This window comes from Passer domesticus, chromosome 6, assembly GCF_036417665.1.
Source record: "Passer domesticus isolate bPasDom1 chromosome 6, bPasDom1.hap1, whole genome shotgun sequence".
Taxonomy (NCBI): domain Eukaryota; kingdom Metazoa; phylum Chordata; class Aves; order Passeriformes; family Passeridae; genus Passer; species Passer domesticus.
In genome coordinates, this window is record NC_087479.1 from 36069325 (window position 1) to 36083716 (window position 14392).

At 39.1% G+C, this 14392-nt stretch overlaps 1 protein-coding gene across 6 annotated transcripts in view; it reads right to left on the bottom strand.

The window, feature by feature from the left end:
• MIDEAS (mitotic deacetylase associated SANT domain protein) overlaps positions 1-14392 on the bottom strand; it is a 54457-nt gene that overhangs the window by 25833 nt on the left and 14232 nt on the right. Inside the window, exon 1 of one of the 6 annotated variants that reach the window (XM_064424476.1) lies at positions 2135-2152. The exons of 4 other annotated variants lie outside the window; for them this stretch is intronic. The gene's annotated coding sequence lies outside the window, so the exon portion shown is untranslated. Of the gene's footprint in view, positions 1-369; positions 499-2134; positions 2153-14392 lie in introns of those variants that run through there. One more of the 6 variants, XM_064424473.1, reaches the window with a different exon arrangement.

The window sequence follows — 14392 nt, forward strand, 5'->3', positions numbered from 1 at the left end:
AGTGTAAGTCTCTATTCCTAGCCTTTTCAGTGTGCATTCTGTTCCACTTTAAATCCCACTGCCAATATATTCCAGGAAAATTACAGCAAATTGTTAAAAACCTATTCTTATTACAGCCCTTCTGTTACATAATCAAGTTTCTCTTGAGTGGAGCAGGTAAGACTAACAAACATATCCCCTCCAATAAAACCTGCAATCTATTTATCCCGCTTTCTAAAATGAAAAATAATAAACCAAAATTATATAGCACACTGAAGTCCTGTAAACTGAGCTTCCTCAGACGGATCTGGGTACAGTGCAGGTTTTAACACTGAGGTGGGGTTGGGAACATGACGAGGAGGAAAGGACAAAGAGTTTTAATTAACTTACGCAACTTCCACCTCAGAGGCCAAGCTTGGCTTCAGTGCTGGAACTGGAGCAGTGCAGACTGGAACCATGGGACTGTGTTTCAGAGTGCAGTGACTCACTTCCTCAGGCTGTTACACAGCTGCTCCCCCACACTGCCTCCCCTTCGCCTTTGGCTACAAACCATGGACCTCTGCCACCCTGCATCACAGAGCCAGGGCATTCCTCCCTCCTCTAAGCACAACATCTCAGCTCATTTCCCAAGACTATCACAACAGGATGAAAATAACTCTAGGAGAAATTATGGACACGTGAGATGGAAAATTCTCTCTAAACTGCAACTAGTACACAAATCAAGATTTCATAAAGTAAGTTTTTCCTACTTCAAGATTTCACTAGGAGGGGAAAAAACATCTTCAGCAGGAAACTGAATCCCTAGTAGCAAAAATGTAGAGGTGGATAAGCTGCTATATGCCTCTCAGAAGCATTAATGCTATCTATCCTCTCTCCTTGCTTTCTGCAGTACTGCAAATGTATCAGAGATAACAGGTAAACTTCAACACCTGAGGTAAAACTACTAAGAGTGATTTCTGACAGTCTTACTTGGTGAAATCATCACAAGCGATTTTTCTCTCCAAACTAGGCAACATGTTCCTTCTACTGATGCTTTTGTAATGCTCAGTCACATCATTCTGACAAAAAGAATGCAAGGTTTTCTGTATTATTAGAAGTTAGAACACATTAACACCAGATCAAATTTTAACCTGACAGCTTGCTGAAATTCTGCTGTAGACTTTTCACACCGCAAAGAAAAATACATTGTCAAAAAGACGGCATTCAACTTTCCACTTGAAGGGCTCTTGTTTTCAATCAAAGAAAGAAAGAAAGAAAGAGCCCAGCTAATGCTGTTCTTAATAGTCGTGGCTGGGATTTGCAGCTACCACATAGACAACTACCCAGAAGACCTTCAGAAAGAGAACTCTCACATTAGTAAAAAGCATTTCATTAGCACAACTTTCCAAGCCCACACACGTGTGGACTTTGGTTCTGCTTTTTCTATTACCAGGTAAGAAGACACCAGCATCACAAGGTCTAACTCAGACCAGTTTAGAACTGCAGCAATCTGGGAAAGAGATCTAACAAAACTATTAATTTGCAAGGTATAAAAAGGAGTAGTTTAGAGATAACCTAAATGAGGAAAAGGAATATGTACAATTGAAGTTGTTATTCAGCACAAAACCCAGGATAGTGAAAAGGACATGACCAGGGAGAAAAGAGATTTAAAGTACTTTGAATAAAACATGTTTACTGCCATCCCAGCTCTCCCAGTTACTACATCCTAAGAGATCACCAAGATAAAGGAAGATTTAGTGCATCTGGTATTTGATGGTAAAAGAAAGTATAAAAAAAATTGCATTTCAGAAGTTATTTCCATATAGAAAATCTACAGAAAAGTATCTTCTATGTCATCCTAATAGTAACAGTTAATAGTTTAAGCTGCAGTGATAGATGTTCAAGTTGCAGCATGACTATGCTTCAGGAAAGCTCATGCTTGGCAGCTTCGCTGCATGAGCACTGTTGGCTGACTAAACAGGCTTCCCTCCCTGAGGTTGGGGGAATGAGCTCACACAATCGTCATCCCAGCCAATTACCAGCTTTGGGGTTTTTCTGCTTTGTTTTGTTTTACTTGAATTTTAGCACAAGAGTCAGCCTGCAGTAGCACAGGAAAATGGCAACATGCTTCCAGGCTTAAGTGCTTTGGAGCAGTACACCCTGGACCATCCCTTACCTTTGAATAAAGCACAGAGCCAGTTCCAACACTGTAATTCCCAGAAGATACTGTGTCTTGCCTCCAAATATACAGAAGTGTTATGATACTTAGCATTGCTTTTACACTGCTCAGAGAAAAAGCAGAACCTAGCATCAGTATATTTTGTTTTAATAACTCTAAGATTTGGCATGCAACACCATCAGTTATTTTCACTTCCAGAAGCTTTTGACATTCAAGAACTTCTCCTGAACCTTCTCCAGATGAATATAAATTGTACATCACCTCCTTTAATACTGTAAATATTTTCACATTTCTAAGGGATTTTTGATATTGCAAGGCTTTCTCTTCCACACCTAAAATTAATTACAAATTAGATATACATTATCTAATATGTAGATAATGTATATCTAATACATTATCTACAGGGGCACATATGCAGCATTTTCTGGAAGGAAAAATACCTAAGGAAAATAATTAATGGCACCTTACTGAGAAAAGTTAGAGTTAGCATTTTTAGCTAAAAACTTCTCTAGTATATCTAGAGAATGCATTAAAAAATCATAAACACATATAAAACACCATATGAGTTAAATTTATGCAAAGAATGCCGAAGGACTTCCTGAAGTATACAACAAGACTATGGAGGAGTCTCTTCCTGCATCCAGGATTCTGTTCTGAAATGATGAAGTCCTTTCAAAGGAGATATCAGAAGGGTGCAGGGCACTCAGACACTCAGAGCCACTCACTAGGCTACCAGCCAAACCACCCATCAGCAGATTTTACCCAGTTCAAAGCAGAATTATTGAGACATCCCTCCTCAGTGCAATTTCTTGTCAGAGTTTATTATTAGTCTGGAGAGCCTGATATAAAACCTTAACTAAAGATTATTTGATTTAGGGAACAAATGAAAAATACTCAGTGGTAACCATTTAATGTAAAATATCTCTATCTCTCTTCAAAACTTGTTCCCTGTATAACTGGCAATTGTTGCCTGTATAAATGGTAACTATCCGCCATTATTCCATTTCTATAAATATTCTCTTAACTAAGCATATGTATATTTGTACAGTTTCACATATCAGGTTCATGACCTCACACACTGTAGTAATCTTGAACTTTACTCTTCAGCTCACTTTTTGAGGGCTGTGCTGTCCTGTGCTTTGTTTAGTCCATTTGCTACATCAGCTATATCTGGCATGATAAGCAAGTTTAAATTGTGCACATTCCTCATCCTCCTTTGAGACCATTTGCAAACATTTCTCTCTGACAGAATGCTGCAGAAATGACTCAGGAAAGACTCTTGATTTCTCCTCAAACTTCAGCAAAATTAAAGATGCTGAGAATACTAACAAGTTATGGTTGCAGTTGTAGACCATCTTTTATTCCACTATCTTAGCTTTTAAATTTCTCTCTTTTAGGGTTTTATTCGTGTAAAATAAAGCGTTCCTCTGATCTAGCTAATGTATATTCTCAGCCTTAACTGCAACAATGCTGTCACTGCTCCTTACAGGAAATCTGTCAGATTAGGGTGATGACAATTATTTCTCACTAAGTCCTCCTGCTGCCAGCAAGTGCAATTATGGTTCTCCCGGGTAAGCAGCTCAATCACTTTCAACCAGGATGACGGACAGATTCCAAGAACAATCTTACATTTAAGACAAATGCAGCAAGTTACCCCGTGTCCTTCTGAGACAGAGCAATCAAACCTTCCTTCTCCAATTTGCTCATTATTATGGTAAAATCCCACATTTATGAAACACGTAAAGAATTATAATACATATTTTAATAATAAGGAAGAGAAACAGAGGAAACAACCCACTTCTAAGATCAGAAAACAAGCAATGTCAAAAATTAAGCAATATAATATAATAGCTACCAGCTCCCCTTCAAACCTGAAAGAAAACTCAGGTTTAATCAAATCTACCTGTGAAAGACGGAAATTGGATGTGCTATTCACACAGGTGCAGAAAGGACAAAAAAGTTTCAATTTCTTCAGTGCAATAGGAGGTCAGAAGAGGCTCACCAGGGTAGATTTTGTTTCTGGCTTTTGTGGTTTGCATTTTTGAAAATGACTAGAGAGTTACAGGTCATCACAAACTTGTTCCAGCTAGCAGAAATCTGCCTCTGTGAAACCACTAGCACCATTTGCAACATTCTTGGGTAAGAACAAAGAAAAGGCTGAAAGCATGGGTCAGTTTTTGTGTTTGCAAAAAATTAGCAAAGCTTATTGCACGTAGCCTATGCTTACTCTGCTGTAAGGAAGAGTGGAAACAGCTTCAATGCCTTCTTCCAAAGCCTCTCCCGCACACTCACTTTGTCACATTTTCTTACAGACAGTTGCCTACATCAAAATTCCTGCAGATTGTTTTCAACCTCCCACTCACCACCCTCAGACACCTTGAACAGGAAGGATAACAGCACACCACAGAAAATAAACCGTATTTGTAAATTCTATACAGTTAAGCACAGCAATCTGTGTTCTGAAGAAAAGAGGGAGAAACTCAAAGCAACTACAAAACACAATATTGTGCAAGAAAGCCAAATACATAAATACAATGATGATGGTTTTATGCTTCTGTCACTTTATCACAAATGGTATGGCATTTTCTAGACATCCAGAATGTCTGTCTCTATAGCAAAAGGTGTGTTTTCCAGAAGTGTGGAAGCAACTGAGCAGTCCCGAAGTTTAAAAGAAGCCCACTACAAAAGAATGTAATTAGGTGTCAATCATCTCCCCTAACACCTCCAAGTATGAAACTAATCCAGGGAACTTATCAGATCAAAGTCCTAGAATCAATAAAGCCTATGAAATGGGGAAGGCTTACTTGTTGTGTAACACTGCATAGCAAAAAAAGGAATCCTACAGCAGGCCTGTAATAAAGACAAAGAGTTGAAAGGAAAGCTGCTTCACAGACAGACAACAAAAGGGAAAACACAGCATCCAGGAAGTTTGGCAACTTCCACTGATTCCTGAAGGTGCCTGCCTGGGGCTAGCAAACACATACCTAAATAAGTAGTATGCATATGACCTGCCCAAATTTTCATGTGATTGGCCCATTTCTATTGCAGAGAAAGACTGATGCTATGACTGACTAAAGGGGCACCTCTGCCCTGAAGACACGCTTAAAATTACCTTGCTGCCACTTTCACTTTCCCATTTTTGGAGGATGGGAATGAATAAAGCTTTATTAAACCACTGTACTAACCAGAAACTCAAAAATGATACCCATCAGCTCTGTGAGGTGAAACATGTGAGAAAGTGGTCCTGATGTGATGGACTATCTGACAGCAAAATCAGGTCACTTATACTGGACCACCAGATACCACAAACTACTGCTCCAATCTAAACCATTCCTGACATTCACCACCACCAGAGGTTAATCATCCACAGCAAGCAAAATAACACTGAATGTAGAACTACCATATTGTCTGGAAAAAATATACATACCCAATGGAAATACATGAACATTGTATATGCACATATATATTGATTACTCCACAAAGTAATCAATCCAAGGAGAAATACAAATCCTACTTCAAGAAAAGATTTTGGTTTATGGTAAAGAGGTAATAAATGTGAAACAGTGAAAATGCAACCCTTTAAACGTTATTTAATTAGGTACATTTCTGTTCCAGTGGTCTTCAAATTCACCAAAGCATGCACTCTGATTCTAGCTGGACCTACTTTTTACATCCATGGATGTGATTTTATTTATCCACATCACTACAATTTTTCCACACTCAATCTAAATACACAGATCCATCCTAGTATGGAGGATGTTACGGAGAAGGATTTTGGTGTTTTGAATTAAGGGTCTGAAGCACCTCAAATACACTTCAAAGGGAAATTTTCAGGTAACAGTTCTATGAGGGGAAAGTCATATATGGTTGATGAACACTTAAAAATTACCTATTTTTTGGGGTTGTCTTCCTCAATTCAAGCTGTAAACATGGTTACAAGTATTGGAGGTTTCCTTTTCAAAACACACCCCGGATTTTCCAAATAATTTTGTTCTAATGGATAAGGAAGAGGCAAAAAGTTGCTACAAAGAAAATGCCCATCAAGTGCTGATTAGTCTTATCCTTATAACAAGTCAGACAAAACCTGGCTTACACAAACAGCTCCATCAGAAGAAAATCAGCATGGATGAGGCCGAAAAATTACTAAAAAGACAGAGTAAAATTTTAAAACTTAGCACATAATTAAGCAAACAACAAAGGGAAAAAAAAGCCACAACCAGATTTTTTTTTTAAAGGAACCGACAATGTTGCTTCTACCAGCTATTGAAAGGATATGTAGGATCTTCACTTATTTTCAACCAAAACTTTGAGTGCTGTTTCCAAAATAATTGAAATTTCATGCAAACCTCATCACATGAAAACAAATTATTCATGATTTGCACCAGATTAGTCTTTTGTCTTGCACTAAGAGAGAGGCAGCTCTGGATCTTGTAAACACATGCACAGGAAAGCCCATCTTTACAAATGGCTTTGCAACACAGACCAGGCTTATCCTTTAATAAAATACGTACATGGTACATTTCTTATATTGGTTAATGTTTATAAACTGTACTGAAGTTAGGAATAATTGTTATTATAATCTGTCATCATGATAAAGCCTGATCTGAAGAGGTTTGGGCAGTCTTAGAGAGCAGAAGGAACACAGTAATTACAGAGTACAAAATGCTGCTTTCGGGCTCTGTAAAGTTACAGGAACATAATTCTTTCCCACTGGAAATGGGTTAACAGTTCTAATTGTAAGCCCTTAGACAGTTATTTTAAGCTTTTTTGTTTGGAGCTGTCTGGGAAGGCAGTTGCTAGCAACAGAGACTTATATGCAGGAATCACAGCAGGCTCCAAAGTCAGAATGGCAAAGAGCAGGCGAAAAGCTTTTCCCTGCCCTCGAATTCTCATACCTGACAGGACCACAACACATCCTTCACTCCAAATGCCTCTCGTGCCACAAACACACCAGCTGCAGAATTGCATGGACACCCCAGAGACAGACCAAATCTCTCTGCACTTTAGCCCCGAGAAGAAAACACAACTGAATGCACTGAGCTGCAAAAGGAAAGATTGCTACAGGTTCAATTGTTCCCATCTCAACCTCTTCAGCACTCCAGCACAAAACCAGGCTTGCACACACATCCAGTGTACAGAACAACAAAGTCTGAGTGTTTTACAGATTTCTTTGAGGCTTTGCAAGAGATAATGGGCTACAAATAAGGGAAGAGCATGGTGAAAGTTCATAGAGACAGTGATACTTTCCATTCCCAGAGGTTTCGTCATAAGAAATATAAAGGTACTAAATTCCTCAGCCTGAGCCCTTGGCAGAGACATTCTTAACACCGTCAAGCAGGCATCATCACTCACCCAAGTCTGGCTGGACAGTAGCTGAGACTACACGTACGGGCAGAGCCCCAGGATCTGGGACCAGCTTCCAACTCTGCTACAGACATGCATCTTAAGCCACTTCAAATTGTTTCATAAAATAAGAATAATACTTGAAACCAAAAACGTTGGTATTAATGGAGTATTTTCAGGTCACAAAATAACAATAGCAACTAACTGCCTAGATGAAGAGTCTTCCACAAAGGGCTTAAAAGTCTAATTTCAGACATGACACAATCAGGGTAGTAGTGATAACCAAAGAAGAGGGAGTAAAACAAAAAGTGAAGGAAAAAAGTCGCACAGTAACATAGTTGCTCTTTTGTCACATGCCTGCCTCTATCTCACTTGACCCAGAAATATCTTGGTTTATCAGCAGTTATCTAAGCTGAAGCAGTGCTGACCTTGGTTTGCCCACATCCACACACTTGCAGCAAACAGATGACAATATTGACTGAGCACAGTCAGTCTTTTACAGCACTGACAGGGCTTCAGTTCAAATTTCTAAAATTATGTCTTTTAAGAATTCCTGCAATCACTGTTGACTATAAAAGGGTCTCCTTACTGTGCTGGTCAGTTATAAGGTACAGTAAGCTCTCGGCCATGACTGGGGCTGTCAGGCATTACAACAATGCAGCTAAGCAAATGCACAGGACTATTAGAAATAGGAACACTGAAAGATGTGGGCAAGCAGGATCATTACACAGTGGAAAACAGTAAGGTTTTAAGACTCCAGGGGCTAAAAGAACACTCTGATTTCTTAACCTTTAATTAAAAAATCAAAGCACTCTTCAGGTCTCTGGATTCACAATTCCCTGCCAGTTACCTGCCCAATCTCCTCCTTTTAGCCACAGGGATTTCAGTGGAGGAAGGAAAGAGCAGATGGCTGGCACCAATACTGGATCAAATACAAAGCGCTTCCATTTCTGTAGTGGCTTATTTGTATCCTTACTAGCATTATAAAGCACTTCCACTATGGGGTGTAAGTGACATCAGCCTCATATGGACTCAGAGCAAAGTTAGAAATTTCCTAAAGATTCAGCTAAATGAGCCTACATGAAACCAAACAAGCCACTCATTCTGTACTTTATAACTAGAAAGAAAAGAAGTCATTCGATAACAGCATGAGGAAAAGTGTTCTCTATTAAGAACCCTTACAAAGCTACTTTAAACTGAGCAAAAGACTCAGTTGATAGTAAAACAAAGTTGAGGTCACTATGATTAAGTTCAGTACTATGAGAAAAACTAAAGTTTACATATTAATCCACCTGTAGATGGAATTCTATGAGTTTTAAGCAGATCAGAAGTATCCTGCACTTGCACAGTTTACTCTGCAAGCCCTCAAATATATTTTAATTGAAGTCATAACATTTTGATTCAATAATCCCACATTACACTTTGAACAGCTGTATTTGCTAAAGATACAGGCTATGTAATTGCTATGAACAGGAACAATAAGTCCTTGCAAATTGTGAAAAAAACCTCAGGATATAAATAACTGGAAGATCAGAAACTTAATAGAATAGCTGATAAGATCATCTGCACTAAACACTTGACCATTTACAAAAGGAATCACTAAGCACGAAGGAAAAAATAAATCCCCTTACATTATATAGTTTTCACTATGGAATGAAGGGCTAATGAATGAATCATTTCTTCAGGTATATGGATTCCATTAACCTGATTGTCTCACACCCAAGAAACTCTTACAATCCATAACACATCTAGTCATCTAGTTCTAGGGCAGTTTGGATGGGGCTCTGAGCAGTCTGGACCAGAGCAAAGTGACCCAGCCCTTGCCAGGGGGGTAGAACGAGATGATCTTTAAGGTCCCTTCCAAAGCAAACCATTCTGATTTTGTGATAATGGATTCTAAAGGATTTTTTCACACCACATAGACAGCACTCTCTTATTTCAAGTAGGTTATTTCAAGTGGTCCAGCTTGTGTCCCGCAGCATCTGATGACATTACTATTTTCAACACATCTCCACACAATAAGAAGGAACATCCAATCTCTCATCAGCAGGCTGACATTTGTTACACAGTTCTTCCCCATTTCGAAAAGATCTATGAATCCACCAAGGCAGAAAAACATTCTGCCAGTTATTATACCATAGACAAATTTCTCCTGCAGAAAGTAGTTGAAGGAACTTGCCCATGAACAAACTTCACGTTATTGGAATACTTAACATTTACATAATACTTGGCAACAGTTAAAGCAATATATCAACACCAATTCATTCAGCTTCACAACATGTGTCACTTGCAACATTCTGTATTTCTAACAGGTACACTGAGAGACAAAGCAGCCTGTTTTGCAGAAAAAAGCAAAAATACAGCCAAGATGAGGTTATTCTTCTGTATTTCCTTTATCTCAGTTTTGTCTACAGACTGCATTTGCAAGATGACAGGTAAAGCATCTTAATTTTGAACAGTTATACCGAATTCAGAAACTACTACAGAACACTGCTTTTTAAGTATGCTGTAGAACTCCCCCCACCCAGAGGTAAATTTTAAGGCAATTTATATAAAAGTCACAAAGTCTCCTAAAGCACATGAAATTTCACTTGTAGACATTAAAATCTCTAACATTAAAATATTAATGTCGGTGTCATAGTAGAGATCTCTGATACTCCACATAGTGTTCTAGAATGCCTTTGCACTCTCCTCTGCCAGGAATTGCAGCCTAAGGAGAAGGGCTCTTCCTCTTGCATGATCTGTGGTGGTTGGGGTTTTAGGCTTCCTTTTTTTCTAAAGAAAATGGCAACCCTAGGCAGGTGTACTGCTCTTATTGTCCACGGCTTCATTCCCTGCGCTAGAGTACAGAAACTGAATTACAGCAATTTCTATTTTACACGGCTGCATGGCCTCATAATCACAGTATAAGAGCACTAAAGAATGCATAAAGAGTATACTCTTAATGCACTTACTCTGGCAATGTCTCTTTACGGGACTGAATTACTATTATTCCCTTTTTTAATGAAGACTAAGCTAAGTCTGGGAGAGGAAGATTTTAAAATTACTTGTCCAAAGAGGTCTATGACAAACGAGATAACCTAACTCAGTATCAGGTTAGTGCCTATCCTTTCAATCATATTTAGTCGCTTACTCAGTTTGAAATCCCATCCTAAGGTTGGCTAAAGTGCACATGAAACCTCTCCAAAACATTTCTTCCTATTTCAGCCCACCCACGAGACCGTATGTCATGCATATTAATAAACTCCAGATAAGCATACAGCAGTCCATGCAGGTTTATTGTGGACCTAAAAATATCATGCGAGCTTTTGCTAGAGTTGTCATCTGTGAGACTTATGTGCACATACACTAGCCTTGGCTGTGGTGGTGTCCACGGGACACAGAGAAATTCAGGATACTAGGCAGACCTATTCAGGTGCACTCATGACATCGTTACTAATTTTGCCTAGGAATTAGATAAAAATGCTGAAGAATCTCACCCAGTTCCTTCCCTGCATGCAGTTCCAAAATCCTATGAACAAAGAAGGGAAGGTATTTATTAGTTGACTATAATATTAGTTGTATCAGCACTGTATCAACCTATTAGTTGATTAATGCTGATACAAGCTTTCATCTATTGACATCACTTATGAGCACCATAAGCATAAAAGCACAATTTGGAATCAGAGAATCAAAAAAGGGGGCTCTAAAACCTTGTAAGGGTGCTTTTAGCAACTACCATGACATGTATATTCCATCTTCGCAACCACATTCCCAACCACTACTCCAAGGGAAAGGAATTTTTGTTCTTTTCCCACAACTGCAACATCTGAGACGCCACAAATAAGAAACAGCTTTCAGGCCCACAAGGAATGGATGCATTGGAACTGCATGTGATGCCTTGCGAGGTGACCTAGAACAGAGGCTAGGCAGTGTTAAAGGAATAAGACAGATATTTATTAAAAAGGTATCATGTGTGTTCAGAGCTCACTTGTGCAGGGACAAGCTTCCACATCTTTCACTCCTTGAACCCTCTGACTGAATGTTCTGTTTTACCCGGACAAATTAAGAGCAACCTGTACTGATTTTTAGCAGGAGGACAGCACACATCACAGCAGCTGGACTACAGGAACAAGGGTTCTTTCAGCAGACTGTGGAAAGGCTCTGCCACTGCTCCCACTGCCCCTTCTGAGGGCCCCAGAAGTCAGGGAGCACCGTGGTCCTTGGCTACTGTTTTGAGCTGCAGCAGCAAATGTCAGATTTCTGTCACTGAAGGGATGAGAGAGGGAAGGGATGGTCAGAACCACCACACATTTGGTTGTGAAATATAGCCAGGTCTCAGAGAAAAAAAATAAAATAGGGCCCAGCGTTTTTTAAATACAAACAGTATGGATGAAATTGGCAGTGTCATTATTCCCTTTACATAAAAATATATGTACTTGTCACAGCTATTTACAGGGGGGAAAAACAAACAAAAACCAGCAACAGAACTAAGCCTTGGGAGCTATGCATGAGAAAGGCTGTCACACTATTACTTAAAAAAAAAGGGCAAGTACTAATTTGAAGGTAACTGATGACGTTCACCTATTACAGTAGGTTAAATAGTTAAGTAAATGTTCTTCCTAAGTCTTGCACCACTTGTATTTGTGGTTTTGCTCTCTGTCTTACTGACAACCTTGAACATTGCACAAAAGTTTCCCTTGCAGACAAAATCTGACAAATCAGAGTCACAAAAGTACTGTCAGAGCCACAAAAATGAACAAAAAAGCAGAAGGAAATTCACACTCATTGCTATCTGCACCACCAGGAAAAAAAGTTTCGATAAAAGAATGGCTTTTACACACATATAGCTCCTGCAGGCAGCAGGCCAAGTTTGCATTACTGCAGACGTTTCTAAACTCAGTGGCTCTGCTTAAGCAAGGTTTCCACACCCTTGAGCTGTGTTCAGCTCACTTTCTGCAAGACTGGTGACCCTGGTGTCGGCATAAAGCTCCACAGTAGCACCAGTGCGGAGACGGGGATTATTCCCCAGCAGCATTTTCAGAGGCTCAGGGCTGAAGAATTCACACTTTCGGTTGAGGTCAGGCACGATGGTCGGTTTCCACTCGGTTTCCATTTGTGTTGCAACACACAAGAAGCTAACAAGTGAGAAAAGGGTGAGATGACAAAAAAACAGGCAGAAAGAAAATCTCCTCAAACCACAAGTGTATCGGTCCCTCCAGATGCCTTTCCTCTTGCTCCTACATTTCCAGTAGATTTTGTCCATTTTCCAGAAAATGATGCCTTCCAGTTAAACATTCTTAGTTTCACAAAGACATTGTGGCAGTTCAAACTGTTCCAAAGGACAGGAACCACCCAACCAATTAAGCCACAATAGTAACTTCTAAGTGTGTCACCCCCTTTTTTTTAAGGTAGCTTTTTGTAACTGGTAATTTCTTTAATGTATTTTTTTTGCTTATACCTTACCTAGTAATAATAAGATAGATTTGGACATATAAAAAGGTACATCTAATGAAAAGAAGTAGTTTGTAATTTTTGTTATAGTTCTTAGCTCCTTTCCTTGAAGAAATAAAAGGTTTTCTAAAACATTTTGCTTGTTTATATATATATATATACACACACATATATACATATATATTTAATTTTATGCAGAGATATTTGCATGGTAAAAACGAATTAACACGTTTTTCTTATATATGGAGAGAATGTTGTGTGCCAATTTTCTCAATATCACTGGGACAACTGCTCATAGTTTCAAATATTACAAATTGTTAAAAATCATTTGAAACATTTCATACACTAAGCTCCCCTTAGCATTCAGTTGACATTGGATAATATAAAAGTTCAAGTTTTTAAAAGCAGCAGCTGGAAAAACCCCACCTGTCAGTTCCTCAGCTCCCAGTATCATTTCACTAGGTCTCTAGTCAATTTCTAAAATAAGTATATCTGCAGCTCCAATGTTAAAAAGGGAAATTGCCTTCCACATTCCGATTTTATAGTTTTTATGCCTTAAGTAGGTAAAATGACACTTTTGAAAAAATTGTTTAAAATAAAGACCATAGCAATAAATATACTATGCTTGCCTAGCTGCATCAGTAAAAATTTCCTCAGCTGAACATGGACACATTTTTGTCCTGTTCCTTGTGGAGAACTAATTCTTCAGCAACAAAATCCAAGTCCTGATGTGTTTCTTGCTAATAATCTGTGTATTTACAACAGTCTCTACTACTGAAAGTCACTTAGCTCTTAAATTAAACTACCCTAGGAATATTTTCCATCATCATTCTGGGAAGAAATGGAACATGTACACTTGTAAATGGTTAACACTCTCTTCCCTCTTCCTCCAAGTAAACAGCACACACAGACACACAAAAGGCAAGGAAAACAATTAACCTTCCAGCTCCTGAATTTTGGCTTCAATTCTCTGAAGGAACTTCATGCCAAAATCGACATGTGGAAAGCATAATCCACGGTGACCAACTTTGCTGAGGCTTGTGGAAAACTGGCCTGTGCAGCACAGCAAGCCCTTGCCAGAGATCTGCTGCCGCACAGACCTCAGCGAACGTGCACCACAAAAGCAGCACCATGTCCTTCCCAGGCATTCTGGAAAACCTCAGTGTTTAAAAGCAATCACTGACCACCTCTTTCATCCCACACTAAAGTTTAAGAACCCCTCTCCACCCCACCCCCCCAAGAAAAAAATACAGGCAATACATGCAACTTCCTCACGTGGCCCCAAGGCCTCCTCTGGATTACTGGCACCACATCTGTCAGGAGACGCCATCAATTTATTTTAAGATACAGAGGTTGGTGTTTGAATCTACCAATTTGCTTTCTGTTGGGAGCTGCTGTTTTAAAGCAAAATCCCACCAGTAACAACTCCCTCTTCATGAAATATCTTAAAATTTGAAAATTAAGGGATGGACAGTACTT